The following is a 27,304-nucleotide window of genomic DNA, read 5'->3' on the forward strand; positions in this document are numbered from 1 at the left end:
TCTGGCTGGATCCAAAAATTTTTATGACTTCTTAACTCATCTGCACAGTCGTCATTTTGGCATCCACGATACATTTAAAACCTCGTTTAAAGAGCCACCCCTCTCAATTATGCTAGCGCACCTAAAGGTTAAACTGCAGGTCGCAAAGCAATTCCAGCTTTCGGCGTTTTATCCCTTTCAGTCACGAATTATTATATTCACTGCAGAAAAATTCCATACTTGGAGGTTTAGCAGTGTCAAGTGTCTAGAGGTAAGAAAAAAAAAGTTCAGTCTCTCTGGAATACTTATTACGCAAATGGCGTCGCGTCCTCATACGGAGACCACAGTCTACTACGACTCACCCAGTCGTTTGCAGTCAGCCACATATCTTACGTAGCGTCGTTCCACAATTGGAAAGCGGAGGAGAAGATCAAGATTGACGCGATGATCAGAAAGGCGTACAAGACGGCCCTGGGCCTATACCCCCACACCAACACGGAACGCATGCTCGCGTTGGGCGTTCACAACACGCTGGAAGAAGTCGCAGAAGCCCAGCGAACGGCGCAGTATCACCGCCTGTCTCAGACCAGGACGGGAAGAACGATACTACAACGCATCGGAATAAACGCGCCAGCGACGACCCCGGAGGTAGCAAAGCAGCTACCCCGGGACGTTCCCCAAAGACTGAGGGTTCCACCCTTACCGAAGCACATGCATCCGCAAGTACACCAAGAAAGAAGAAAGGCGAGAGCCACGGCCCTCACAAAGGGTCACGCCAACGATCCGCGCGCGTACTACGTGGACGTGGCGGAGTATCCCCACCGGCCAAACACGTACGCAGCAGCAGTCATCGCAGCAGACACCGGAGTACTCACAACGTCGGGAAGCATACGGTGCAAGTCGCCCGTGCAAGCCGAGGAGTTTGCAATCGCACTGGCACTAGCGATCCCGGATTGCCGCACGGTCCTCAGCGACTCGAAGCCGGCAATAGTAAACTTTGCTACAAACAACGTCCATGGAACCACTGCAAGAGTATGTTCAACGCTAGCCAGACCGGAAACCAACGTTACCGTCAAGTGGTTCCCTGCGCACGCCGGTGAGCTGGACGCGGGCCCGAACCGCAATGAGGAGGCAGACACGGAGGCACACGCGCTAACTAGCCGCGGGTCTCCGTCAACGCATTCCTTGGAGCCGCAACGACCCGATGCCGAAGACGAAGAGTATTCCATCACAACCTACGGCGACGTTCTGCAGTGGTACAGAACGAGCAGACGCCTCTACCCACCGCCTCACCGAGACCTACAACGCAGCGAAGCAACCACACTACGGCAGTTGCAAGTACAAGCCATATGGACCCCCGTCTGGGCAAAGCACGTTTTCCCGGAGGTATACACCACGGATATATGCCAACACTGCAAGAAGGCGCGAGCCACCCAGAGACACCTCCTCTGGGACTGTGCGCCACCGCCGGTTAACCAAGAAGAAGCAATGCCAACTGCCATCAGCAGCAAGATCATCAGCCGAGAGCTAGGCAACCAAAGAGACGTGGTCCAGCACGTGCTTAGCATCCTGTAACGCCAGCGGCCGAAAGCGGCGCCCCCACGGGTTTGACGCGAGTAGGTTGCTGCTCCGGGACGTCCGAGCACGCTAGTGTCTCGCTTTAATTCCCCTACCCCTTCCCCCCTTTATGCCGGATCGTCAATAAAGTTGTTTCACTCACTCTCTATAAAAAATAATAAATATCCTGAGGCAGCTTACAAACAAGGAGGTGAAATAATTTCTGCACATGACAGATGTGTTGTTAGCCTTTGCAAATAATTTATGCCGCAGTAAAAGAGAACTTGGGACGGCAACACACCGGAGCTCCCACAAAACTTGGTGGCGTCCATTTTGAAACGATGTTTATGAGTGCGGTTCCGCCATTCCGCATCGCATGTGCTACCTTTCACTTCCGTAGGTTTATAACATCAGCCGCACCGCTCTGCAGCATGAACTCTTCTTTTTCACGCGGGAAACGACGAAGAAAGTCGCGTCTCTATATGGAGACACGGTGACTGAAAGGGTTATGAAAGGCTAGGGTTACGCAATGTTCACCTGCACGATGTGGCGAAGTCCGCTGTCCCCGATATTGGTGAATCTTATGTCCACCTTCAAGACACTGGATGACCTTTCACCAGCGGCCATGAGCGCCATTCCCCGGCCAGTTATAGTTGACCACTTCCAGGCCGGGCACCCGCGAGAGCTGCTTGAGTGCAGCGTTCGTCAAAACCCGTGCAGAGTCGCAGGTAGATTGCGCGCAGTCTCCGTAGATGAGCCGCGATCAGAGCGATCCCTTGCTTGGAGACAAGTTCGCACTCGGAAATGCTGAGCACCGTGAGGTCGACCAAATTTCGACCGAAGTTTTGTTCGACCAGTTTTTCTCGATTTACGCCATTATAACGATTACACGTGGAACTTTCGCGAAATCTGCATGATTGTGAAAATGCAGGGCATTACACGTTTCGTCGTTTTCCGTGATTTTTTATAGTTTTCTTAGGAAAATTTCGTTTGACCAATTATTTCCATTCACGCTATTACAGGAGGAACGTTTACAAAATATCCATTATTGTGGAAATGCAGGGCGTCACACGATTCGCCAATTTCCGTGTTTTTTGATATTTCTTATTTTTAGTTTTTCAAAATTTCGTGCGATTTTATTTACGCTATTATAATGATTACGGGTGGAACTTCCGCGATATATGCATTTTTGTGGAAATGCAGGGCGTTGCACGGTCCTGGCTGTGGGGGTACCCGGCACAGAATGCTAGGCATTAATACCGAGCGCACGTGAGCACACAAACATAGGAACACAAACAAGGAAAAATTACCCCCATCTCCCCGCGAGGGAACCCTGGTGTGATGCGACGCATCTGGGGGTTCAATTGGCGTTTCCATTGCGTTGATTCTCTAAATCGGGTGAAACGTGTTGTGAACGCGTAGGATGCCTTTCCATCACATGAGGGTGTTCTCATACGCGGGACGATGGGGGTAATTTCCACAGCGCCCGAAGGAGAGGAGACAGCGGAGGAGAGTCGTGCATGCGCGCAAAGCGAGCGAAGCGAGCGAAGCGCGCGCACGCAGCTGTTGTTTATGATAATGAGACGGAGTGAGTGTTCCGAACAGCTGTCGGAGAGAAGAGCGGAGGAGAGGCGCGCATGCGCAGGTGACGTGCGGACGCCGCCGACGCCGACGCAGGAGGGACATGCCTCAAAGCAAGAGATGCGTCGCATCTAAAAAATTCCTAAATGAATGCACCTTATTCATCAGAAGGAAAGAAAGAACTCCAGAGCCAAAGCACTCGAAAAACTGTTTAAACACCGCGAGGAGGTGGTCTACGTGGATGCAGCCGAATAGGAAGTGCAGGATGCCTTTGCACTTGCAGTCGTCGATAACAAACTCAGGAGCATCACCGCAGCCACTGGTTACGGCATCCGGTCGGAAGAGGCGGCCACCCCTGTTGAAATCACTAGTACCAAAGCAAAATTTATCATCGGCGACTTTAAAGCGGCTGTGCGTAATTTTGCGAATAACAAAATCCACGAAGAGGCATCTAATAAGCCTAATAATAAAACAATTCTAATAAGAAATGAGTTCGCCCCCCGTCAGATACAGATTAGTTCTTGATTTTTGCGCACTCGTCTTATCAAGGGAACGAAGCTGCCCACAGTTCTGCCCGCGAACTCGTCAACCGGACGGTGGGCCAATCGTGCCTGTGAGGGTCTAAGGAACGCATGGTTACTTACCGAGAGCTTGCATATCCCTACAGAAATGAAAGGCTAGTTTACCCTGCTCCCCATTATTCCCTAACAAAAATCTAGCAAGCGACGTGGAGTCAACTCCAATCCCATACGCTGGTGTATCCAGGACTGTACGCCCCAAAATGCAGAATGTGTGGGGCCAGAAAAGCCGACATAGCCCACATCCTATATGAATGCCCTGAGCTCCAACCTAAAGCCGAATGGCCCCTCTCTAACCAAATAAAATGGGAGACTGCGGTGACCAGCTCCTCGCGTGATAACCAAATCCAGGCCGTGGACTGGACTTTGGAAGTCGAAGCAAGGTTTCTGGCCACCTCACTGAGTCAAGAAGAAGCCCATCATTAGTCTGACGAAATAAAGTTGTTCCTCCTCCTTTTTGTTACAGGGCTCCCCCCCCCCCCTTCCCGCAGATCCGGAGCTCGTTGTGTTGCCCACGTGACGTTTTTAGTCGGTTCAGATTGGGAATTCCGGGGCGGGGTCGTTGAGACAGGAAAGCTTTGGGTAAGCCGGATGGAGGCGACGAAAGCGGGCTTTACTCGGTCGGCGGCGACGTCGTCTTGGCGACCGTTAATGTCGAGGGTGACAGTCTCAGGTTGCCGCTCGCCGTTCGAGGAGAGAGAGAGAGAGAGAGAGAGAGAGAGAGAGAGAGAGAGAGAGAGAGAGAGAGAGAGAGAGAGAGAGAGAGAGAGAGAGAGAGAGAGAGAGAGAGGGTTGCTTTATTGAAACAGAAACGAAAGTCGACTCAGCCGATAACTGCCTCTCGGGTTGAGGGCACCTCAATCAAGACTGAGTCTGGGAGGATAGACAGAAAAGAGGATGGACAGAAAAAAAGATAGAAAAGGAGAATAAGATGACGGTTCACAAGCCGCGCAGCATGGACAGCACTGGCAGCATCATAGCAGGTCCGAGAGTCCAGTGTCATTTAAAAAGTCCAGCAGGGCACGGAACGCTTTTTCGCGATTTGATGTGTGACATTCCGGGAACAACAGGTTTGATGAGGTGCATGACGGCAGTCCCAGTGTCGCATACGACCCTCTCAGCGCTGATTGAGCCTGCGAATGTTGTGGACACTCGAACAGTGCGTGCGTGAGTGTCCCTATTGCAGGACAGTGTGAGCAGGCGGGTGAACTAGCGATGCCGAGCCTGTGACTTGTTTCGGCGCAGCGTTGACAGCCGATTTACAGACGAAGAAGGAGAGCACGGTCAGCTCGGGTCAGTCCCCTCGAAGGAAGCGCGTGCGGTGGCTTGCCGGATGCAACTCGGGAGTCAGGGTGCATGGCCTGGAGGTCCCTTCGGATAAGATACTGCGCGACGTCCAGGGGCCTGATTGCCTCACTCATCTAAGTGGATGGATGATGCGTTTCTTTTGCCAGGCGATCAGCCTTCTCATTTCCCTTGATGCCTTCGTGACCAGGTAGCCATTGCAGGTGGATGCTGAGGGCTCTGGCGCTGAGGATGTGCAGCTTGCTGGCAAGACTTTGTACAGCGAGACGGCTGAGGTGGGCCTGGTCGAACCTCAGGAGGACAGCCTTCGTATGTGAGAGGATGGCTACTTTCCGGTTGATGAGATTCTGTTCGCACTCCTCAATGATGCCCACAGCCAAGTGAAGGCCCGCGATTTCTGCCGTTGTGGAGCTGTTGGCCACTGGTAGGCGACATTGCCTGACTGAAGCGAAGGTAGGCGCGATGGATGCTGCAGCGGCCGCCCTCTTGTCTGGACCACAGCTAACTTCGAACCACTCATGGAATTCGGAAAGATACTCGGCTGGTACCGGGAGACCCGCCGACAACTACCCACGCCTCATCCAGGTTTAAGCAGAAGAGAAGGTGTCCTTCTACGACAACTACAAACCAGGACTGTCCTCACACCGGCACTCGCTCGACATGTGAACCCCGGATTGTTTGCGAGTGTAATGTGCAGTGCGTGCGGGGACGGACCGGCTACCTTAGCCCACTTGATGTGGGGGTGTGGTGTTCCCGTGCAGGGGAATACCTGGGACTCGTTTCCACATGACATTGAACAGTGCGTCCATCAGGCGATGCAACTCCAAGCTATCCAGCGGCTCGATGCTGCGCTGGCCCGGCAGAGGCGAACGGAGACTCCTCCTAGTAGCCAATGATGAGTCAGGCAACATAGAGGTCTAGCGAGACAGAGGGGTGGCGAAGCCCTGCGCGGCATGACCCACTCCCTCACACGCCGGATAGTGATAATAAAGTCTTGTTCTCTCTCTCTCTCTGGAAGCACGGACCCATCGGTGAATAGCACGTGCCCCTCAAGGTTCTCCAAGAAGGCCGCTGCTTCATTCCATAATTCACACAGTGGAGTTTGTAGGGCGCGGAGTGCGAGGGGCCAGGCACCGGCTTCAGCTAGAGTGCCCGCGCGTTGCGACGAGCGTGGCAAGCCTAGAGCGGTCCGAAGTGCATTCCTGTGCTCGGTCTCCAGTTTCCTCCACCATGTTGGCTTGATGGTGACAAGGGACATAGCGGTAGAGGACTGCGGAGCACACCATAGCATCGTAAATTCGAAGTGCCCAAGTGTGTTAGCACCCACTCTCCTTGGTCAAGAGTTTACGGACGGCTTTCAGGACACGACTGGACCGGCCGAGTAGCGTTTGATTTCTGGGCCCCAGGTGAGGCGATGGTCAATAGTAAGTCCGAGATATCTGACCTGGGTCTTCCACCGGAGCTGTGATCCGTGTACTTCCAAAGGGGGGATTCAATACCGTGCTCTGGGGTTGGGGTGGAATATCATAGCTTCTGACTTGGTAGTAGAAAGCTTCAGTCCGATTGCCGTGATATACTCCAAAATAGCGTCCAGGGCTCTTTGCAGAGATTTACTGATGTGGCTACTCTGACGCTTTGGTCCCCGGGTCCACAGCACAACATTGTCAGCATAAACGGAAATGCATACGTTGTGTTCTAGGTCTATTGGTATGCTGTCAGGCAGGCCCGACAGCGCGAGGTTGAAGAGCAGCGGACTAAGCACTGCACCTTGGGGCACTCCGGCACTGACACCTCTTGGACTGCTGGGGACGTTGCCCACCCGAACTTTGAGCTGGCGACCCGACAAGAAGCCAGGATGTAGTTCCGCAATCTTCCAATGACATGAATGCGGTCCAGCGCAGCTTCGATGGTTGGGTCTGGCAGGCGGTCAAAGGACGACTCAATATCCACCAAAACCAGAAATGCCACTTCGTCCATGTGTTGGGCCTCTTCTAGTGCAGATACAACATCAGCGATGCTGTCGGCAGTGCAGAGGAGTTGACGAAATTCGTCGATATCTCGGCAATAGCTCCAAAGGCTCGGACGATCCACTCTAGGCGAGATAGAATGATCATCTCAAAGAGCTTCCCCGCAGCCGAAGCTAAGGACACATGTCTGTATGAGCTGGCTGCGGTTGGTGGTGTTCACGTTTTAGGAGTGGGACAACAAGGGCGAGGAGCCAGAAAATTGGCAGTACCCCCGAGTGCCACACGATGTTGAAGGCGCTTAGAAGGCGTTGTTGCTCCGGGCTGTCCAATTTCCGCATCATTTGGTAGGTGATGTCATCAGCGCCAGGAGTGCTACGACGATTAGTCCTCTGCAGGTCATTCCTAAGCTCGTGCATTGAAAGGTCTTCGTGGCAGAGCGCTCAGATCTGAGAACCATACGGTCCTAATGGCAGCTGTTCTCTCAGCGCGTGGGGTAGAGGCTGCTGCGAGGATGCAGGGGGTGGTGGAGCGAACCTATCTGCAAGCAGTTCCACGAGTTCCTTTGCACTAATACCCTCTCAAATGACAACGGCATGCACTGGCTGTCACGGAAATGGCGGCTGTAGTAGTCCATTCAGCAATCCCCAAGCCTGTCGAGGCTGTCGTTGGGTTTCTAACGACTGGCAGATGAACTCCCAACTAGATCGTCGGCGTTTCTTGGTGTGGCGACGGCAGGCAGCATCCAGTCGGTTGTACATTGTCCAGTAGGCAGCAGAGTTTGTGCGCATGGCTTGTCACTGCGCACGTCGACGGGCTTCCCGAAGGTTCAGAAGCTTCATATCTGGTACGGGCTGTGCAAAGTTCACCCGGTAAGGGACCGAAGCTGCGGTGGCACACCCGGCGAGTTGTCCGAGGAAATATTCACTCTGATCCATGTTTTTGGTCAGTTTCCTAAAGAGCGGCCACTTGAAGATCATAACAGTGCGAGCATTAGATCGCACGGCCTCCTCTGGAGTGAGTAAGACGGGGTAGTAATCGGATCCCCATGTGTCAGCTGCGGTAGACCACGAGTAATTGCAACACTCCGATATAAGAGAGAGGTCGACACATGTTGGGCCACGCGTACTACGACGGACAAAGGTGGGTGCCCCGGTGTTCAGAAGCAGCGGTCTGGCAGCAGAAGCAGCACTGCATCGCGCCTGTCACTTTAGTGGTTCCGGGCAGATCCATTGAAGCCCCGCCTTGGCCTGCGTTAGCGGTGCCCATTGCCGACTGGCTGCCCTGCTTTTCGGCATTCATAGACTGCTGTTTAAGGATCCTCGTTGCTTGGCGGCATCAGCATAGCTTCTTCTTTGCCTGTTGCTTGCTGGTGCAATCATGGGCTGCTTTGCAGCTTTCTTTGCCCGAATCTTTGCACGCACTGCCAGCCTAGGCTCGTCTTCTGTTGACTGCAGTAGCGCCGTTGCCACTTGACGCTTCTGCTGCCAGCGAGGGCACCGCGGGTTGTCCACAGCGTGTTTCCCACCGCAGTTAGTGCAGTGGAGGGCAGCAGCTGAACATGACGCGCGCTCGTGGCCGCCACCACCACACCGAGAGCACATCGACGGGCTTTGGCAGCACGAAGTTACGTGGTCCAGGCGTCCACAACGACTGCATTATACGGGGCGGGGCCGGCATGGTCTCACTTATAGCCGAATCCTGAAGAGGTACATCGTAGGAGGCGGGGTCGGGCCCAGGAAGTGCAGCAGTATGGAGCGCTCTGCCCTCCTTTCTACTGTACGGAGAGATACAGTCCTTCCAAGATCTGGGACACTTGTAGTTCCGAATCAACACCGTACATGAACCCGTGGCTCACGTTCGGGTCTGCAGATGTGTGCGGTAGCTAAAAGTTTGGCCAAGCAATCGGCAGTGGCAGCGTCGGCCGCAACTATGTTTGGGCGGGTGTTAACACGGACCTCTACTACACCAGGTATGCTTGACAGTTCCAGAGCGATGGCCGTTCTTGAGAGGCTGGGAAGCTCGTACCTCTGTCTGTTGGTCGAAAGAGTGCAGTCCCTACTATGTTGTGAGCTCTCTGAAAAGTTGGAGCCCGGGCGCGTTGCCTACGGTTGCGTGGATAGTTCTGTTTTTCTCTGCCATTGTTCACTGATCCAGCCCCTTTAGATACTTCCATAGCGGCCGCAGTGCTGGGCAAAGCAGCAGTGGCAGTGGGAACGACGCTAGCCGACAACGAGTTTTGAACGCTCCTGTCTGCAGCGCCTCACGAAGCAGGGGCGTGAAGTAGCGGCGCAGCAGACGACTCGAAGGGGATGCGCTGTTCAGCCGCGCCGTGGCGGTCAGTGGTGGCTGGGAGAGGCACGCTCTTCGCGAGCTGGCTCCGCTGGCTCGTGCCCGCAACAGTTTCAACTGGCAGGAAAGGAGGATTGGATTGCATTGGAAAAACTTTATTGATGCCTGCAGTGCGCGCTTTCGCGCGTAGACTGGGCCTACGTCGTCCTCGTGGCGGGCGTGCGGCGCGGATCCCCGCTGGCCGTTGCCGGCTCCCCGGGTTCCTGCCTGGCCAGCGCCTCGAGGTCCTGCTGGACGGCCCGTAGTTGTTCTTCTTGGTTGTTGCTCATCGTCGCGGCCTCTAGTCGCGGCGGTATGCGTCCTGATTTAGCCTCATCTGGATTCTTGATACAATCCCACAACATGTGTGCAAAGGTGGCCAACGGCCTGCGACCTGTTTAGCACCGTGCAGGGCGGCGGGAGAAGTCTGCGGGTCAGACGGAAGGCCTTGGTTATCTCGTTGTAGTTTGTCATCCTGTCTCGTGTACTAAGCCATAGCGGACGGTCGCCGTGGGCCCGGTCGGTTAGTGCTCGCGCCTTAGCGTGTGCCGTTTCGTTACGGTTTGCGTTTCTTTCCGACGCCTCGCCCAAGTGCTCCGGGAACCACTTGATGCGTACCTTCTTGTTTCCTTTCACTTCTTGTAGTATGCGGACCGCCGTCGGTGCGATTCTGCCCTTGGAAAAGTTCCTTACAGCCTGTCTGGAGTCACTCAGCACGGTCTGGCAATCCCGGTCTGCGATGGCCAGAGCGATTGCTATCTCCTCGGCCTCTTCGGATTGAGTGCATAACGTGCTGGCTGCCGTGCGGGTGTTTCCGTCGGCGTCGACCACGGCGACGGCGAAACCGTTGCGGCCGGCATACTCTGCCGCGTCCACGTATCTGGCCTTGGTGTCGCTGGCGTGTATGTCTGTTAGCGCTTTGGCTCTCGCTCTTCTTCTGCCTTTGTTTACTCCGGGTGTACATCCTTTGGAATAGGTTCTACTCTGAGGTTTCGTCGTACGTCGTCGGGAATCGAGCTTTTCGCCCCTTGTTGCTCGTGGAAGCTTATGCCGAGGTTGTTCAGGATAGGAAAGGAGGAAGCATTTCCTGAGAGGCGAAAGTCTCGTGTGTGAATACCACTGTTGACCCGGGCGCCGTGGCCTGGCTTGTCTGCAGCTTGCGCGTGCGCTTGGGACGTTGCTTTATGCGCGGAGGAGAGGGAGGCGGTGCTGGCCAGTCGGAAATGTCCACGTCGCTGACGTCGTCACCCGTAGCACATGTGTCATCCCCAGCCTTGCCGCTGCTACTGCGCTTACGTAGCTGGGTCAAATCCATTTCTTCTTCAGCAACCTCTTCCTGGGTATGATGAGGGCTAGAAATTGACGTGTTCATACGAGGCGTTCAGGGACGCAGTCATACCTCCGAGGGTATGCTGAACGGCCGGCATCTGTTGGGGCGACGAGGAAAGTGCGTGGCAGGTGGCGGGTGTTTGGAAGCCAGCCACCAGTAGGGACCCTCCACGGTGATAGTCCCGCAACAAGCCCGCTGCACGTTCCTGTTCCGTGATAATGCGGTCACAGGACTGGACGAGTAGCTGGAGGCAGCGTGAGCAGGTGTAGCTGCTTGAGCGCCGATGGCCGATTCGGACTGGTGGCTCCATGCTGGGTAGAATACAGCGACAGGAGCCCCCAGAAGGGCTGCCGCGCTCGCAGCAGAGTTGTGGCTGTATGCGCAACTCAGGCAGGTTGAGTAAAGCTTCCGGAAAGCAGGAGAAAGAGCGGGGCCGCGTAAGACACGTCCGAACACTTCGCCGTCACCCCGCGCAGTTTTTGCCGTACGAGGAACGTGCATATAACTGCTCTTTCTGCTCCCTCTCTCTTGGGATCCGCTGTCAGTGTGAGGAGAAGCTAGCTCGGCCCTCAGCTCTGCTGCTTCTCCAGCCTTGAAAACCTAGTGCAAGCTGTGCCAATTTTTATAAAAATAAATTAGGAGTGGCTTAGCTCTGCTATGCTAGGATATATGTAGCGTGAGCTAAGGTTCACCTGGTTATTCTTAGGATTCCTGGTTGTCTAGGATTAGCTGATTATCATGCTTACTGCTGCAAACACGATTTCCAATCCAATCCAATCCAATCCAGTCCAGTCCAATCCAATTCAGTCCAGTCCAGTCCGGTCCGGTCCGGTCCGGTCCAGTCCAGTCCAGTCCAGTCCAGTCCAGTCCAGTCCAGTCACTGCTCCTCGCGCATGCGCAGCACAGCTCTCCAGGAGCCATGCGAAACGGCTATCAAGCGGCTCCGGCGCACCGTCAGACTTGGATACTGCGCAACGGAGGTGCACAGCTGGGCACGCGCCGGCGCCAGTGCGTATGCCGCGGCTATAACGTCACTCCTCTGGAATGTGCAGACCCATTTCTCTACACACCCGTACTCCAAATCCAATCCAATCGGATCCAATCCAGTCCTATCCAATCCAATCCAATACTCCTCGCGCTTGCGCAGCACGGAAAGGTTCACGCGAAACTGCTCAACCTCGGCCAGTGTAGCTTACGCTACAAAAAGTCACAGCAAACGTGTTCGTACCCTTTATGTAAGAGAGAGAGAAAAGACTTTATTCAAAGCGTCCTGCATGGGAGGGAGCAAATCCGGCCACGCAGGGCGCGGTGCTCCCCCGTCTTACACTACGTCTACAGTCCTATAGGCGTGTGTCGGGCCTAGATCCCGAGGTTACCGTGCCCCGGCCCCGCTCGGACTACTCGGGCTCCCTCTAGGGGTTCCCTTTCGTCTCTGCAGGGCCAGAGCTGCCTCGAGCTGCTGGACGGCCCATCTCTGGTCCTTGGGCTCCGCAGAGCCCACACACTGTCTCACACGCGGCGGGTACGCACCGTCCTCAACACTGTCACAGCCCCACATGATGTGGGCCAAGGTAGCCGTCGCCCGCGCACACATGCTGCACACCTCACTCTCGAAGAGTTCCGGGCACACGTGGCGCGCGAGCGCCGGGGTCAACACCGTCTCTGGGTCTATTCGATTCAGCCTGCACCTCTTGAACCAGTTCACAGTGGTGCAAAGCGGGTTCCGCCATCGGCGGAACCAGCCCTGCACTTTTGTCGTCTGCTTCTGCACCTCCTCGGCAGGGAGTGCAGGCAAAACCATGAACCCGTCCTGCACCCGTCGGCACCACCGGTGAATCGAACGGCGCGGTTCAGGTGCCGCGAGCTGCACCGCTGAAACGAACGGCGAAGTGCGGCACCGCCTGAACTGGTTCACGCGGTGCAGGTGAAACGAATAGACCCTCTGTTTGCAGTTGGCGCAGCCTCACCGCCTCCCACCTGGTTAAGTCCCGGTGTGGGGGCGGGAAGCCGCGTCGCTGTTCGCGGTGCCACTTGAGGATTCCGCCGTAGTCCGTCAGGGGATCCTCTTCTGCCGTTACTGTCGCCGCCCTTTATGTAAGCTCTGTTCTCAACGCCATGCGCTCCTATCACCGGGCTCGATGTGGAGGCACAGCCTCGCAAGGCCATAATATCACCTAGTGTCACTAAATAAACTTCAGTGACTTTAGGATCATCCACGAAAGAACGCATCTTCGCGCCCTCCTCGTCTACGAAGTCTACCAGACAACCGAAGGGGTTGCGCTCCTTCGGATAAAGAAATAAGCGGTAATAAACAAAATTAAAAAGACGACGGCGCTGCAAAGAAAACAGCGCGAAACTAGCAGCCGGGCTCTCGCCATCCTGCACGTGCCTACAGCGCCTACTCGGCTGTGACGGAAATACGCGGCGTGAGCCAGACACTGCGCGTATACCGCGGACGCTGCCAATCAAAGAAACAGTGAAATGAGACGCTTGCACCCGAAGCAACAGGCCGAGTAACGACGTGCGCGTCCGCTGGCAGCCTACAGCGAAAACTGTCACTAAGGAGACGCAACGCATCGTGAAATGAAAGATCAACTTTATTTTTGTTTGTTGAACCGCGCTTAGCAGGTCGCAACGATTAAATTAAGAGCACGCAAAAGAAAAAACAAGGCCGAGTCCGCATCACTCGTAGAAGAGTGGGTGCAACGGGGTTTTCCAGCCGACAAGCTCGTCATTCTTGAACCACAGCGCGATCTCGTTCTTGGCGCTCTCGACGCTGTCGCTGCCGTGAATCAAGTTGCGTCCCACCTGTATGCAGAAGTCACCGCGGATCGTTCCCTGCTTGGCCTGAAGCGGGTTAGTGGCGCCGATCATGTCCCTTCCCGTGAGGATGGCGTTGGCTCCCTCCCAGACCATGGGCACCACGGGTCCGGTCTGCATGGACTTGATCAGCCCGTTGAAGAAGGGCCGGCCCGCGAGATCGGCGTAGTGTTCCTTTAGGAGCTGCTCGGAGGCCACCATGAACTTGAGGCCGACGATCTTGTAGCCGCGGTTCTCGAAGCGCTTGATCACTTCGCCGACGAGACCGCGCTGCACGCCGTCGGGCTTGATCATAATGAAGGTGCGCTCGTTAGCCATGGATATACGACTGGTAGGGCTGAGGAATAGCAGCCGAAGAAGTGCAACGCAGCTTGACAGTGCAGGGACACGTGGAACGCGGCGACTGAGGAACGCTGCTGCTCGCTGTTTGAGGCGGATTGGATTGGATTAGATTTCTCGGCTTTCTACTGAGACACGTTGCTGCTATCGCTGACGATGGCGCCTGTCCGGTGTCATGAGGAAGGCGGAACATTCCAGCAGATCGGAAAAAAAGTCATTTTGAAGTTGTGAGCTCTGATTGTGAGCTCTGAAGTTGTGAGCTCTAGGCGCAGGAATATAGTTAGCGCAGAACGGAAGTCGAGCGTCGCGATGTCAATGTGTACAACATGTATTTTTTCGTTAAGACAATTTGACGACACAATGGGCCCTGATATATTTCTGCGCACTGTACCAGTGGTGACGCGCAAGATTTGCAGTGCGTTCGATGATTGGGTGTACGCCGGGCCATACATGGCTTCTCCGAGATGACGCGCGAGATTTGAACAGCGCTCAATGGTTGGGGGATGCCGGGAATGAGGGGAGAAATTTGTGCGGCGGCGCACCAGCAGAACTCAAATAGATAGCATTTGCAAGCCCGTCGACCACCGCCTTTTGTGACGGAGAGCCCAGTCGCCCAGGCAGCCGGGTTGGCGAGGCATCCCAGATCTAATCGCAAGGCGTGATTTCAGTCCCTACTCTGGAAAGCGGCAGTCCCAAAGCCACTGCGAGGGGCACTCTTTGAATCGTTTTAGCACCATGGGCTTGTCCCAAACGTGCTTTACGGGCTACCGAAGCTCCGATTGAGTACCTTCAACTTACAGGTCTAGACCAGTCGCAGTGAATAGCTCGCCGTCTCTGTGCGCATCAAGTTCTTGAACATTATCGCCATCATCTTCATCACGTCATCAACTGGCGTAGCAAGTTAGGCATTTTAGCGCCCGGCTAATATCGCCAGACTTCATTAAAGATTGCTCTCTCTCTCTCTCTCTCCCTCCCACTCTGTACGCGTGTTCTTCACTCCTCATGGGCTGGTTGTCTTCTGGGCTACCACCTTCACAGGATCCACCCAAAAAACCGACCATAACCACATAACGCCGCTACCGAATGGCCATCCCATAGTGCTGGAAAAATCATAGCTAAAACAAAACTTTCAGGAGCTTCGCTCGGAGCTCGAGGTGATGCGCAAAGAGCTTGCCATCCTCCGAAGAGCAGCTACGCGCCGTCAATCTATTTACTATTTCCGCTTCACAATCTGGACCTAAGGCTGCCCGACAGAGCCGCTCTCGCATTTCACGCATAAAAGCAGATGTATCTTTGCAGTCGACAGGTTTCAGCTCCACGTCGTTCATTACCCAACGAGTGTTGGCGCAACGGGAAGCACAACGAAAGTTTGAACCATCCAAGAAATGGCAAAAAGGCTTTCAGCAATTTAGCAGATCTTCAGGGACAATTTACCACCCTGAAACAAGACATACAGAAGATCAAGGAGGAAATGCACAAAGTTACTCACACTCACTCCACATGTTACGATAAGTAAAATAAGCCGTCTCAATAGATGCCCCATTCAAAGCCCCCAAGCCATCTGTTACTGCAATAGAGTTCTCGTAGTTTCACTCAAAATGAACCGCTACTCACCTCAAAGATATCTTAAACTTGCCCACTCGCCGTACTTCTACGATTCTATAGTCACAGCCAAAAAAGATTACTCTAACGATTCGACAGAGAACCGGTCTTTCTAAATAAGATATATATATATATATATATATATATATATAAATCTAGAGAAAGATAAACTCACAAAGCGCGCAGAAATAGTATAAGTAAAGAGTCGGATACACAGCAAGAACAATAACAAACAATGTTTACTTACGTAGCGGCAATGGGACTTGCCTTCATCAGAGTAAAGTTACATGATTATGGTGTAATCATGTAACTTTACTCTGATGAAGGCAAGTCCCATTGCCGCTACGTAAGTAAACATTGTTTGTTATTGTTCTTGCTGTGTATCCGACTCTTTACTTATACTATATATATATATATATATATATATATATATAGCGAATCAGAAAATGGGAAATGAGAAAATGGGAAATATCGCACCAGACCGGTATTCTGGAGGTCGTGGGTTCGGATCCCACCCGGCGGGCATTTTTTCACCACTTTCTTTTCGACTCAAAAAATTCTTCATCTCTTTCTATGACCCACCACAACCTCCCCTTTGCTTTCCGAGGTTTTCTTGACTGCCAACCCTTATTTTCTATGTATATATATATATATATATATATATATATATATATATATATATATATATATATATATATATATATATATATATATATATATATATATATGTATATATATATATATATATGTATATATATATATATATATATGTATATATATATATATATATATATATATATATATATATATAATAAGAATAGGAAATGAGGGGCTCGTTGAAATAAGACAGAAATAAGAGTTGGCAGTCAAGAAAACCTCGGAAAGCGAAGGGGAGGATGTGGTAGGTCACTGAAACAGATAACGGATTTGGAAAGAAAGAAAGTGGAGAAAAAATGCCCGCCAGGTGGGATCCGAACCCACGACCTCCAGAATACCGGTCTCGTGCGATACCACTATACGCTACCGGCGGGGAGATTTTTCCCTCCACTTTCTGGGGTATTTATGTTAAGATATTTTTGTTTCCTGTGCTTGGGGGTGGTAGCCAGCCTCCCCTTTGCTTTCCGACGTTTTCTCGACTGCCAACTCTTGTTTCTGTCTTATTTCAACGAGCCCCTCATTTCCTATTCTGATTCGCTACATGCATAGCGAGGGCCTCTGTTCTGGCAGTCTTGGTGCCATAGGAAGCGTTCAACGCTGGTCGACCATTCTTGACATGTCGTAGACACTCAAGTCACGGCCCGGGGGTTAAAAAGAAGTTCCCCTTCACCCCGAGTAGTCCGAGTGGCACTGGCTACCACCCCTAAGCACAGGAAACAAAAATATCTTAACATAAATACTCCAGAAAGTGTAGGGGAAAATCGCCCCGCCGGTAGCGTAGTGGGTATCGCTCCAGACCGGTATTCTGGAGGTCGTGGGTTCAGATCCCACCTGGCGGGCATTTTTTCTCCACTTTCTTTCTTTCCAAATTCTTTATCTGCTTTCTTGACTGCCAAACTACTTTATTTCTGTGTTATATATATATATATATATATATATATATATATATATATATATATATATATATATATATATATATATATATATATATATATATATATATATATATATATATATATATATATATATATAACTATATATATATATATATATATATATATATATATATATATATATATATATATATATATATATATATATATATATATATATATATATATATATATATATATATATATATACATCACTATGACGCGGCGTTATCGCGTGAAAGAGATTCCGTTGCAGTACCAATCCTTCGTTCAACGCGAGTTCTTTGACGGCCTTATTCATCATTCTGTCATAGTGCGCCTCCCAGCAGGCGAGAATTTCTCGGAGGAGCTGCAGCACCAGGCCTCGATCGTTGCCATTTATTTCGCTGCGGGTTTTTCAGGCGGACAAAAGAAAGGAAGGCCTCCCGGAATCCTTCTTGTTGATAATCGGCGCCTATAGCTGCTGAACTCAAAACAATGGCTGTGTATTTTCAGAGCGCCCGAGCCGCGAAACGGCGGCGTCAATGCCTTTCCTCTGTCAGTAAACCCTCACCACCTATCGGTCTTATTTCTAAGCGCTCCCACACGGACTCTCGGAAACGGCGCCCCGTTGAGTCATCAGACTTGCCGACGTCGGCCAATGCTGGCCAAGTCGGCAGTCCGGCCTGCTATTTCCGGGCGCTCTTCAAGGAGCCGTGGCGCCGATCTGCTGATCCGGGCTGACCGCAGCGCGTTTTGAACGGCTTCTTGAAAAAAGCCCCCGTTCATTGGCAGCGTCAGGCGTTGAAATTTGCTGTGGCTAGAGACCTTTTTAATTTCTTCGTCCTGGGGGCAACCATTTTACCAGTGGGCTGTGCTAGCGGGCCTACAATTGGCGCAGTCGACAGAAGATGAAACTGCGCATGCGCAATACAGCCCAGGACATGCTCTGATCTTATTAAAGATTAACACATGAAATTGTCTATAGGGCAATGGAGCAGGAGGTTGTAGGTTCGACCCCCAACCGCGGCGGAGGGGACGGCGCGTTTTAAAACGAAGCTTTCTATGCCTGATGGCGTCAAAACGCGAAAACGCACTGCAGAAAAGCCAATATTAAAACGATGGTCTTCACAAAACTATGATGATGATAAGTGAAAGCACATCAAGCGCTCCAAGGAAAAGAAAACGATTCCCGTTGTCGGTATCGAAGCTGGGTCCCCCACGTTATGAAGCCGACGTCTATCCGATTGCGGCGTTCCGACATGGTCGAAGAAGCTGGTCCGAGGCTATAGCCAAGTCTGCCATGTTGAAGAAGGAGGGTGCGAAAATGTGGGAACTGAATTGCAATGAGGCAGGAGTAAATACAATGCGCTGGGGAGAATTAGCGTTCAGGAAATCGGGAAATTAGCGTTCGGGACAATTGGGACACTGCTCCTACGCTGAACCGTAACACCTGTCAACCATGCGATACCCCACCAGAGTGCTCGTTCCTTTCTCTACCGTATACGACGCCCTAGTGGGGTATTACGTGGTTGGCAGGTGTTAGGGTAGAACGCAGGAGCAGTGTGGTGGAGTCGTGTACAATTGTAGTAGGTATTTGTTTGTAGGCGTCGCTAGGAGTATTTTATTTTATTTATTTATTTGAACATACTGCAGCCCCTGTGCGGCTATAGCACGAGTAGGGAGACTGTACAACGTTTCTGTGCGTGCACGGGTGTACAGCGTTCGCACAAAAAACAAAGGAAACAAAAAATAAAACAGACATATGCTCGTTTCCTAATAAACAAAGTATGCGTTTTTATACTACATTTTCAAGCACGTTTTATCCACCATAGACTAAATACCCTGTGCAGTTGGTACAGGCACATCAAAGAGCCCACACATATCAGATATAGACCAGGCAGAAATCACTAAAAATACAAAATCCTTGTAAAAATAGGGCATTGGTTAGCCCTTCGAAGCGCAGGCAAAAGTTTATTCGATGGGAGGGAACGGACGTGGCCTGGGAAGGAATTCCAAAGTTTATTGTGCGCGAAAAAAAAAAAACTAAATTTAAATGTATCAGTGCGCGCGTGATAAGGGGAGACGTTCAAGTGATGATTGCTTCTTGTTGTTGACGGCTTAGCTAGTGTTATGTAGTCGGCAGATGATAAGCGATACAAAGAATTAATGATGCGGTGGAAAAAATTGAGTGATTCGATGCGTCGGCGCGCAGAAAGGTCTGTTTGTTACAACGATGAGAGGGCTGAAGTTGGGGAAGAGAGAGAGAGGGAATTCTATTGAAATGAAAAAAAAAACACAGAAAGGTCGGCCTGATGGTAGTATATCTGGCCAGCTATTCGGTGTGTGGAAAGGGAAAGGGGAGGAAAGAGTGTGGATAGAGGACGAGAGAGATGAAGATGGCGGAGAAATAAATGCAGGGCTATGTATAGAAGATGCCTATACCGATACTGTGCATGTGTTAAAGTTAAGCCGGACGGGCCTCAACTAAAATATCTCTGAGAGGCCGCTGCTGCGCAGAAATGTCAGCACAGCTTCAAATGCCTTGTGGGAACGCTTCGAGTCTGGCCAAGGTCCCAGCAGCACTTCCTCCGACACCACACGACAGTCCAAATGGGCCAATGTTCTCGCTAATTGTTCTCGAGGATGCGCATAGCGTGCACAGTGGCAGAGAACATGCGAAATAGTCTCTGGTACATGGCATGTCTCACAGTCGGGGTCACTCGTAAAGCCAATGAGGTGCTTGTAGCGACGGGTAAAGGCTACGGCAAGCCGTAGTCGGTGAAACAGCGTGGCGTAGTTTCGCTGAATACCAGGAGGTAACCGAAACTTGCAGTCGGGGTCCAGGCGGTGTAGTCTTCTATGACGATTGTGAGGGCGGGACCAGTGACTCGCCAAGGCGTGGCGGAGAATGATAGCGGAGAATGGCGGAGTCGCATTGTTTGTGTGCGTTCCATACGACGGAGACGTATAGTGTCGGTGGTATTAGTGTTTGGTGCATGAGTAGCTTTGTGTCTTGTGGGGCATGGGTCCGTGTACGTTTCAGATGTCCAAGCAATTTTTTAGCTTTAGCCGAAATGTAATGCATATGTTTACACCAAGATAAGTTACATGTGAAGGAAGCTCCAAGATATTTTAATTCCGGAACATTTTGCAGTTGAATATTACGCGAACGATAGGGGGAATTGCATGGGATGCACTATTTGTAAAAGACATGACTACAGAATTGCGCTGATTTTCACCGTGCGCAAAATGCAGGAAATGACTCGTTAAGACGACGGTGATCTTCTTGCGACGTAATTGCATCGTACAGGATGTAATCATCCGCGTAAAAGCGAATCTTCGAGTTAATATTGTTAACAAGCCGTTTATGTATAGTAAGAATAGTAAAGGTCACAGCACTGACCCCTGACAAACACCGGACGACACACTGGATACTAATGATTCTGTGCCATTAAATACGACAAACTGCGAGCGGTTGGAGAGAAATTTTGCGATCCAGTTAACGGCTTTTGTGCATTTTAATATGGCTTCTAATTTGCAGATGAGTTTTGCGTGGGGCACTGTATCGAAATCTTTCGAAAAGTCAATGAATGTAGCATCGGTTTGGATTCCCAAATTAAGATTATGCTTGGGCGTGCATGAGGGAGGCGTTTAGCAGAGAATATTCGTAGCGTAGGTGCCTGTAGTGCGTGAGAATGCATGCTTCAGTGGTGGTCAGGGGGTCGGTGGTGATGTCTTCCGTGGCTGACGATTCGGATGCTGAGGATTGCGGATCTCGCGGGCCGCATGGGCCGCTTCGCTCCCCAGCAGGCCGGTGTGAGTATGGGTCCATTTAATTGTCGTGGATAATTGAGCGGGAAGTTTTGCAGAAGGAGAATCGCTGCGAGAGGAGCTTGTCTACGGTGGCTGTGTAGGCAGGCCTGGAGAGAGTCGGTAACAATCGTGAGGGGGTGTTGACTGCGGTGCGTGGTATGAGCTATGGCGACGGATTCCGCGGTAGTGGCAGAGATTCCACGATACATGGTAGCAGTCATCGTGGTATACCCGTCGTGTCGAGAGCCCCAATGTGGTGCGGCGCTCATGTTGACCGTCGAACCAATGTCGGTATATCGGAAGTCTTCATTGCAGCGTTCGGACACGAGCTAGTCTGCTGCCCCTGTTGGTGTGTTGGGTGCATAGGGGCAATGCGAATTCGTTGACGTACGGAAATAGGGATCGGGTTGGGATTGTCGTGAGCTTTTGGGGTTTCATGTCCCAGAAGATCAAGCAGGTGTCGTCCTGTTGGAGTACGCCGAAGGCGATGGATTTGAGGTGTGCGTTGTGCTTCAAGGAGCTCCGGGTATTGTGAGCACCCAGTTTGAGCAGTGAATTTGTTTAGAGTGTCGGGACCCCTTCCATCCGGGGCCCGTTTTAGGGGCGAAGCACCCCAGGGGCCGGGCTGTCAGCGTTTCCTGTCGTCACGGTAAACCAAGTTGTAAAACGATGGTCAAAAAACACGGGTATAACGGATAAAACCGGCTCAAAATAAACTGAAAGGATTTTGATTAATTTTAAAAGCACAGGAAAAATTAGGATTTAATTGCATTAATAACAGAAATTTGTAAAATTCTGTCTCGACATTGGTTTCAAACGCCCGGTGTTTTCCTGTGAAGCATACTTCTTAGCATGCTGCGGCGTGTGACCCGAAGATGACTTACGGCCAGTCGGTCTCTAATAGCGTCCTCGATAAACACGCACCGGTGTTGCCCCCAAAACCGGCGCGGTGCACAGTGCCCCACGACGGTGCGTACCGGCACGGAGCGTTGATCGAGGACAAACGGGGCGGTTCTACCCAGGCGCCATCTCTTAATCTAAGAAATCAACTCATAAAAACGTTCACAAGTAACAATACAGCACTGTAATGAGACACAGCGCTATTTGAAAGTGGTATTTATTGAAGGCCAATGATTATATGTACGCACAACTTAAATCCGTCACACATGCGTAACAACGTACTGCCACCGCTTCCACTAAACAGCTACATACAAACTGCTTCTAATCTTCGTTTGAGCCACAATGCGAGTGCCTGTTTTGTTCCGCCCTTCCGTTACAGCAAAAAAAGTACGTCTTCATCGTCTAGGCACTCCGGTAACAGTTCATGATAATTCGATCGAACGAAACGAATGTCAATCCCCAACTTTCTGGCAATGCATGCAGCCGCCTTTGAAGTACACAAAGTTCGCGTCCTCATTTACAATCACTGGCCGTTGTTACCGCCCGTTAGGAGACTGTCGCATCGTTGCCCGATGAATTCACAAGCACGCCATCCTTGTCAGCAACAATACACAGCTCCGTCCGCCTTGACACGAGTGCGGCGATGCGCCGTCGCTGCAGCCATGGAGGATCCATGGCTGCAGCAGACGGCGGAGGAAGCTCCTTCGCCGGCATGTTCGCCGGCATCGTCCGCGATGCATCTCGGGACTGCACGCCGGCGCACCGTCGACTCTCTCGGTGCGCGGCGGTGCAACCAAAAATTGCCCCGCGACGGTGCACCCCGGTTTATCGAGGACGGACGGTGCACACCGGTGCGGTTTATCGAGGATGAAAAGGCGCACCGGTGTGCCCCGGTGTGCACCGGTGCGGTTAATCGAGGATGCTATAATTTAATTGCCTAAATCCGTTTCAATGTAACAGAGGGCGCCACCGCCTCAGTAAGCGCGCGATTGCTCCTCCCACGGGCGTTTCTCCGGTGCCCAATCCGAGCGCACCGTTTGGCAAGAGAGAGACTTACCATCTTTCAATACTCTTATACACTGCATGCTTCACCCCTCTCCAGGCTTCATGCTAGTGAAAATGGCCCGATTTTTTTTTTTTTTTTTTTTTGCAGAACGGGCTCGCTGAACGCGCTCTAATTTTCTTTACTTGCCGCCTCATAGACACGACAGCACGTGGGCGGACCTGTAATTCTGGATGCAATTGCGCCTGCGCAGTCGGGCCTCTGGTCACTGAGCCAAATTGCACTGATGTAGGTTTTGTCCAGACCCAGCACATAAAACACTCGTTCGCACAGTATGTGCTGGTGCCCAACGAAGCGGTTGTAATGAATCCTTGAAACAAACGGTTGTGGAGGCAACCGCCCTAAATCGTCGCGTGGTACGCGTCATTAGAACCGGTCCGTATAGCTAGGCTTTGAACGAAATGAAGACGAATTTAAAGCGTTCATTTCAGGACGAATCTCTGAATTACTAAAGCTTCTGGTAGAAAATTGATAAATTGTGTTGTTCATGGTGATAAATAAATCATCCAGGACTCCTATATCTGTGCCTCTCGCTTCTTGCGCCCTCCCAACGGCCGCTGGAACAGTGGTCGCGCCACACCTTCCTTTATCAAATCCTGTCGTTTTCATTACGTCGACGCTGCCCAAACTGTATTCGCCGCGCATTTGTCCCTGCAGTGTAAACGCCGCCAAACATAAGAGCAAAGTTGTACGTGGCTCACTCTTCAGGATTTCTTCGTTTCGCGGTCCGTCAGCAGAATACGTAGGGCGGCAAAGCCAACTTTCTCGCCAGTGCTCTGCAGCCTCTCAATCTGCTTGCGAAGGAATGAGTCACAGTGTGATGCCGCACAACGTTTTTAAAGCGAAAGCTTTCTTTGTACGTGGGACCGATGGCGTCCTGTCAAAGAACTAATGCGTTTCCCCATAGACCGGTTGGTCGACCGAAAAGACACACAGCGCATGCGTGAAATCTGGCTTCCATTGTGTCAAAACGGTTACTTTAACATCGCGAAAAAGGAGCGGTTCTAGATGAGACAACACACGCGTCAATAATGAAGCAGGAGTACAACAGTATACCTTTATTTCAGAAACAACGTATCGGTATAAATTTAGACCGTTCGTAGGCGCGTTTACTTAGTGTGCAAAAACTTAATCGTTGCATGGGTTTATTCTTCGCTTGCTATTTCGCCCTTTGAAGGTTTTACTATCGTTTTAAAGCACTTTTCTTGGATTGTTGACTTTTCTTGACTTTTCTTTCGCGCTTCTCTCAAACTTTCTTCAGAAAGGCTGGTTAAGTTCTTATTGCGAAATCAATAAATGCCCAGTTGGGCAAAAAAAAAAAAAAAAAAGACAGCCGGCGTCAGCATCGGCGTCTGGCACAGAAAAACGGCTCCTTCAGAAACGTACCATAGCACGAGGCGTTCCTCTTTAGCAGCGAGAGAGCTAGTGGTGACCGTCCATGCCGGTACACCCCAGATGAAAGGAGCGTGGGAACGCAGCGAAACGAGCGAACACATAAGCAACAAAGTCCACCGTCGTCGTCAGCTTTAACCATTACACGGCGTCATGAACGAGCAGCGGCGCAACCAGTAGGAGGCAGATCGAAGCCACTCGTAAGCGTTTAGGCAAATCCCAAAGCGAAGCGTTTCAAGCGGCAAAGTTATAAAGCTCTTGGACAACGCGAGGCGGAAGCAAGGCGCTTTGGGCGTTGAACTGGGCATTCACAACTCGCAAGAAGTGCTGAGAGAGAGAGAGAGAGAGAGAGAGAGAGAGAGAGAGAGAGAGAGAGAGAGAGAGAGAGAGAGAGAGAGAGAGAGAGAGATAAACTATTCAGCGACTCAAATACGAGCCCCGACAATAGAGTTATAGCAGAGCGCAGAACCGGTCCCGGTACGGTACCTGGCACACCTGCGTGCCGGGTACCATATCGGGACCGGTTTTTCGCTCTGCTTATTAGAGAGTTATAGCAGATCGGAGAACCGGTCCCGGTACGGTACCCGGCACACCTGCTCATGCGCACGAACAGTTTTTCCGCCTCTGAGCATGAGCAGTACCGGCGGTTGCCTACCGGGTACCTTACCGGTACCGGTTCTCCGATCTGCTATAACTCTCTATTAATATAGACAAGCAGAGCGAAGGACTAGTTCCATACGGTATACACGACTGGCTGCACTCAGCGCTGCGTGTGTGCAGAGACGGAAAAACTTGTGCGCGCAGATGTACCAGGTACCGTACGGGGACCGGTTTTCCGCTCTGCTATAACTCTCTATTATTATGCGTCCTCGGAGGAACGGGGTGTTCAACGGTCCTCCGGCGGTGACGGGTTTGACAGGGGTCCCCTAAGTACTTCAGTGTGGTAAATCAACAGGCAGGCTCGGAGAAAGTAACCCAGTTTGACCACGAATACTGCGTAAATCTCGACGAATGTCTCGTGGACTCCGCTTCCGTTCCCATTGAGCACACAGCACCACGCATCCTGATTCTATTCCTAGCCTTACAGGAGATTTCTCTCTGCCATGTTAGCGCGGGAAGTCGTTCGTGTTTATTTCGACGTCACGGGGCGCAGGACCGAAAAAGTGCGCTGAGAGCAGCAGGAGGTTCTTTTGAGATTTCACAGCTCCTTCTCGGGATTTCGGACGGCACAAGTATAACTCGTAACACCGCGCTTCTGTGAATGCATTAGGCTCTTATACGCTAGAAGTCGTCTGTACGGAGCGCGCCGTAGTGTCGGCTGTCATTTGACACGCACGTGGTAGGCAAATATAGGTCAGGCCTTACAGGACCGTTTCAAAGACAACGATTCAGGGCGAAAGGCAGCGACTGTGCGTTGTGTTGGCAGCGCGAAACAGGGCTCCGGCCCGAGCCGAAGACTCGCTCGTGTTGTTGTTCTTGAGCCCGTTCCAAGCGGAACGAACGAGCTAACCCGTTGTGCCTCGCTTCGTGTCTCCCACTGTGCGCATTTGGAGATCTTCTGTTATTGCTCAAACTGCGTGCATAAAACGCTAACAGAACAAACACCTCAAAGAAGCAGAAGACCTTTCGCTTTGTATCGTCATGAACAACCCTCTTTTACATTTTAACCGTCGAGATATTTTCACATTATGCGTGCACCAGACGGAATACGACATTATTGGTGAAACTTCCGGGAGAGGTGCGATGGAGCACTGGTATCGAAAGTAAGCATTGTCCGCGCTGCTACGTAGCGGCTGACGATAAGGGTTTATATTATGTCCTTTATTTTTCCGTGGCCCCTCCTCTTTTCACTGTAATTACGACGCTGCGTTTTTACAAGTCAATGCTGCAGAATCATTTTCCGGACTTACGTGTCACGGAAAACGCATGCATGATCGGAATAATGAAGTTTTAGTTAACTCATGGAGTATATTTTAATTATAGCAGTGGGAGCGATGTATTAAGGAGTTTTAGCATTCGGTGTGTTCATTACGATCCGTGTGTACTGTATGTACCGGGGCCCGACTGAGAACTTGAGCATTCGTTCTGGTGGGGTGCGGCCCTCCACGCCGTGACCGCGCGCGCAGGCGCAGTCGGGTATACGCACGGTACGGAACGTACGGAACACAAGAAATGTTAAAGCTCTCTATTGTTGGGTCATACGTCGGTGCGTTCAGTCGGCACCAGAATCGCTGTCTGTGAAAACGAACCTCAAGAAGCAGGGTTCAGTTAAATATTACGGAGGATGCGTAAAGGCGAAGGCGAAAGCCTGATTGGAAAGCCTCCTGTTGAACCTTCTGTTGAACTTGCACGTTTCCCTCGTCTGGCCTACGCCGAAGCTTCATCTATACTCCTCGAGCGTTGCCTGTAGGGGCTAACGTCACTAGAACTTCAGAAGGGGCGCCACTGAAATCCCCCTAGCGCCCCGTTTCGAAAGCAGCCGCGGGAGGCTCCGGCCCGCTCCCCACTGTCGCCGCTGCTTTTGCTGAACGTTCACGACTGAGATTTACCGCTTGTACAGGTTGGAAATACATATTTATGTGGAGCAGTCACTCTGTTCGCAAATGTAGTGTATTTACGAGAGTGTAAATGTCACTGACGCGATCTTAGTGTGGTACACTCGGTCTGTATAAGAGCCAGGAGCGTGTCACAGGCCGGTGTCGCGAAACCGGCATATGCATGGAGCTGATTGTCATTCCAGTGCTCTGAAATCTACTAACGGTGTCTCTGTAAGCAGCGTTTCCTCATTTGGTCATGCTACGGCTATACACTACGATGTAAATCGTTTTGCGTGCTTACATAATCGAGCGGAGCACTCATATACCTGACAGCACGCCAGTTACGCTTGCCAATATTATACTTCAGATATTGATCACTACCCTGGGCAAGCCAATGTGGCATAGATTTCACGAACATTCTACGGAAGAAGTGGATTGGATAATGCAAAATTATACTCGGGAATCAGCACACGATAAAAAATTTAATTCTGGGTGGTCTTGTCGCGAGGTGAGCGCTCGCAAACATTCATATATCCTCCGCTAGCAGCGCGGAGACGGGCTTATAAATTAATCCGCGTCCGCGACTAAACGCCTCTTCGAAACATTATCATATGAGACAGGGAACCTGCAGAATCTAGCACA

The 27,304-nt window shown here is 51.4% G+C and overlaps 2 pseudogenes; one reads left to right on the plus strand and one right to left on the minus strand.

Annotated features, from left to right (window-relative positions):
• Positions 1-690: 690 nt before the first annotated feature.
• LOC144139697 (uncharacterized) lies at positions 691-1,590 on the plus strand (annotated as a pseudogene).
• Positions 1,591-13,211: 11,621 nt separating this feature from the next.
• On the minus strand, positions 13,212-13,926 carry LOC144139247 (nucleoside diphosphate kinase A pseudogene; annotated as a pseudogene).
• Positions 13,927-27,304: the final 13,378 nt, after the last annotated feature.

Source organism: Haemaphysalis longicornis, unplaced genomic scaffold, assembly GCF_048455015.1.
Source record: "Haemaphysalis longicornis isolate Haplotype H1 unplaced genomic scaffold, Haemaphysalis longicornis Haplotype H1 scaffold_5, whole genome shotgun sequence".
Classification (NCBI taxonomy): Eukaryota; Metazoa; Arthropoda; class Arachnida; order Ixodida; family Ixodidae; genus Haemaphysalis; species Haemaphysalis longicornis.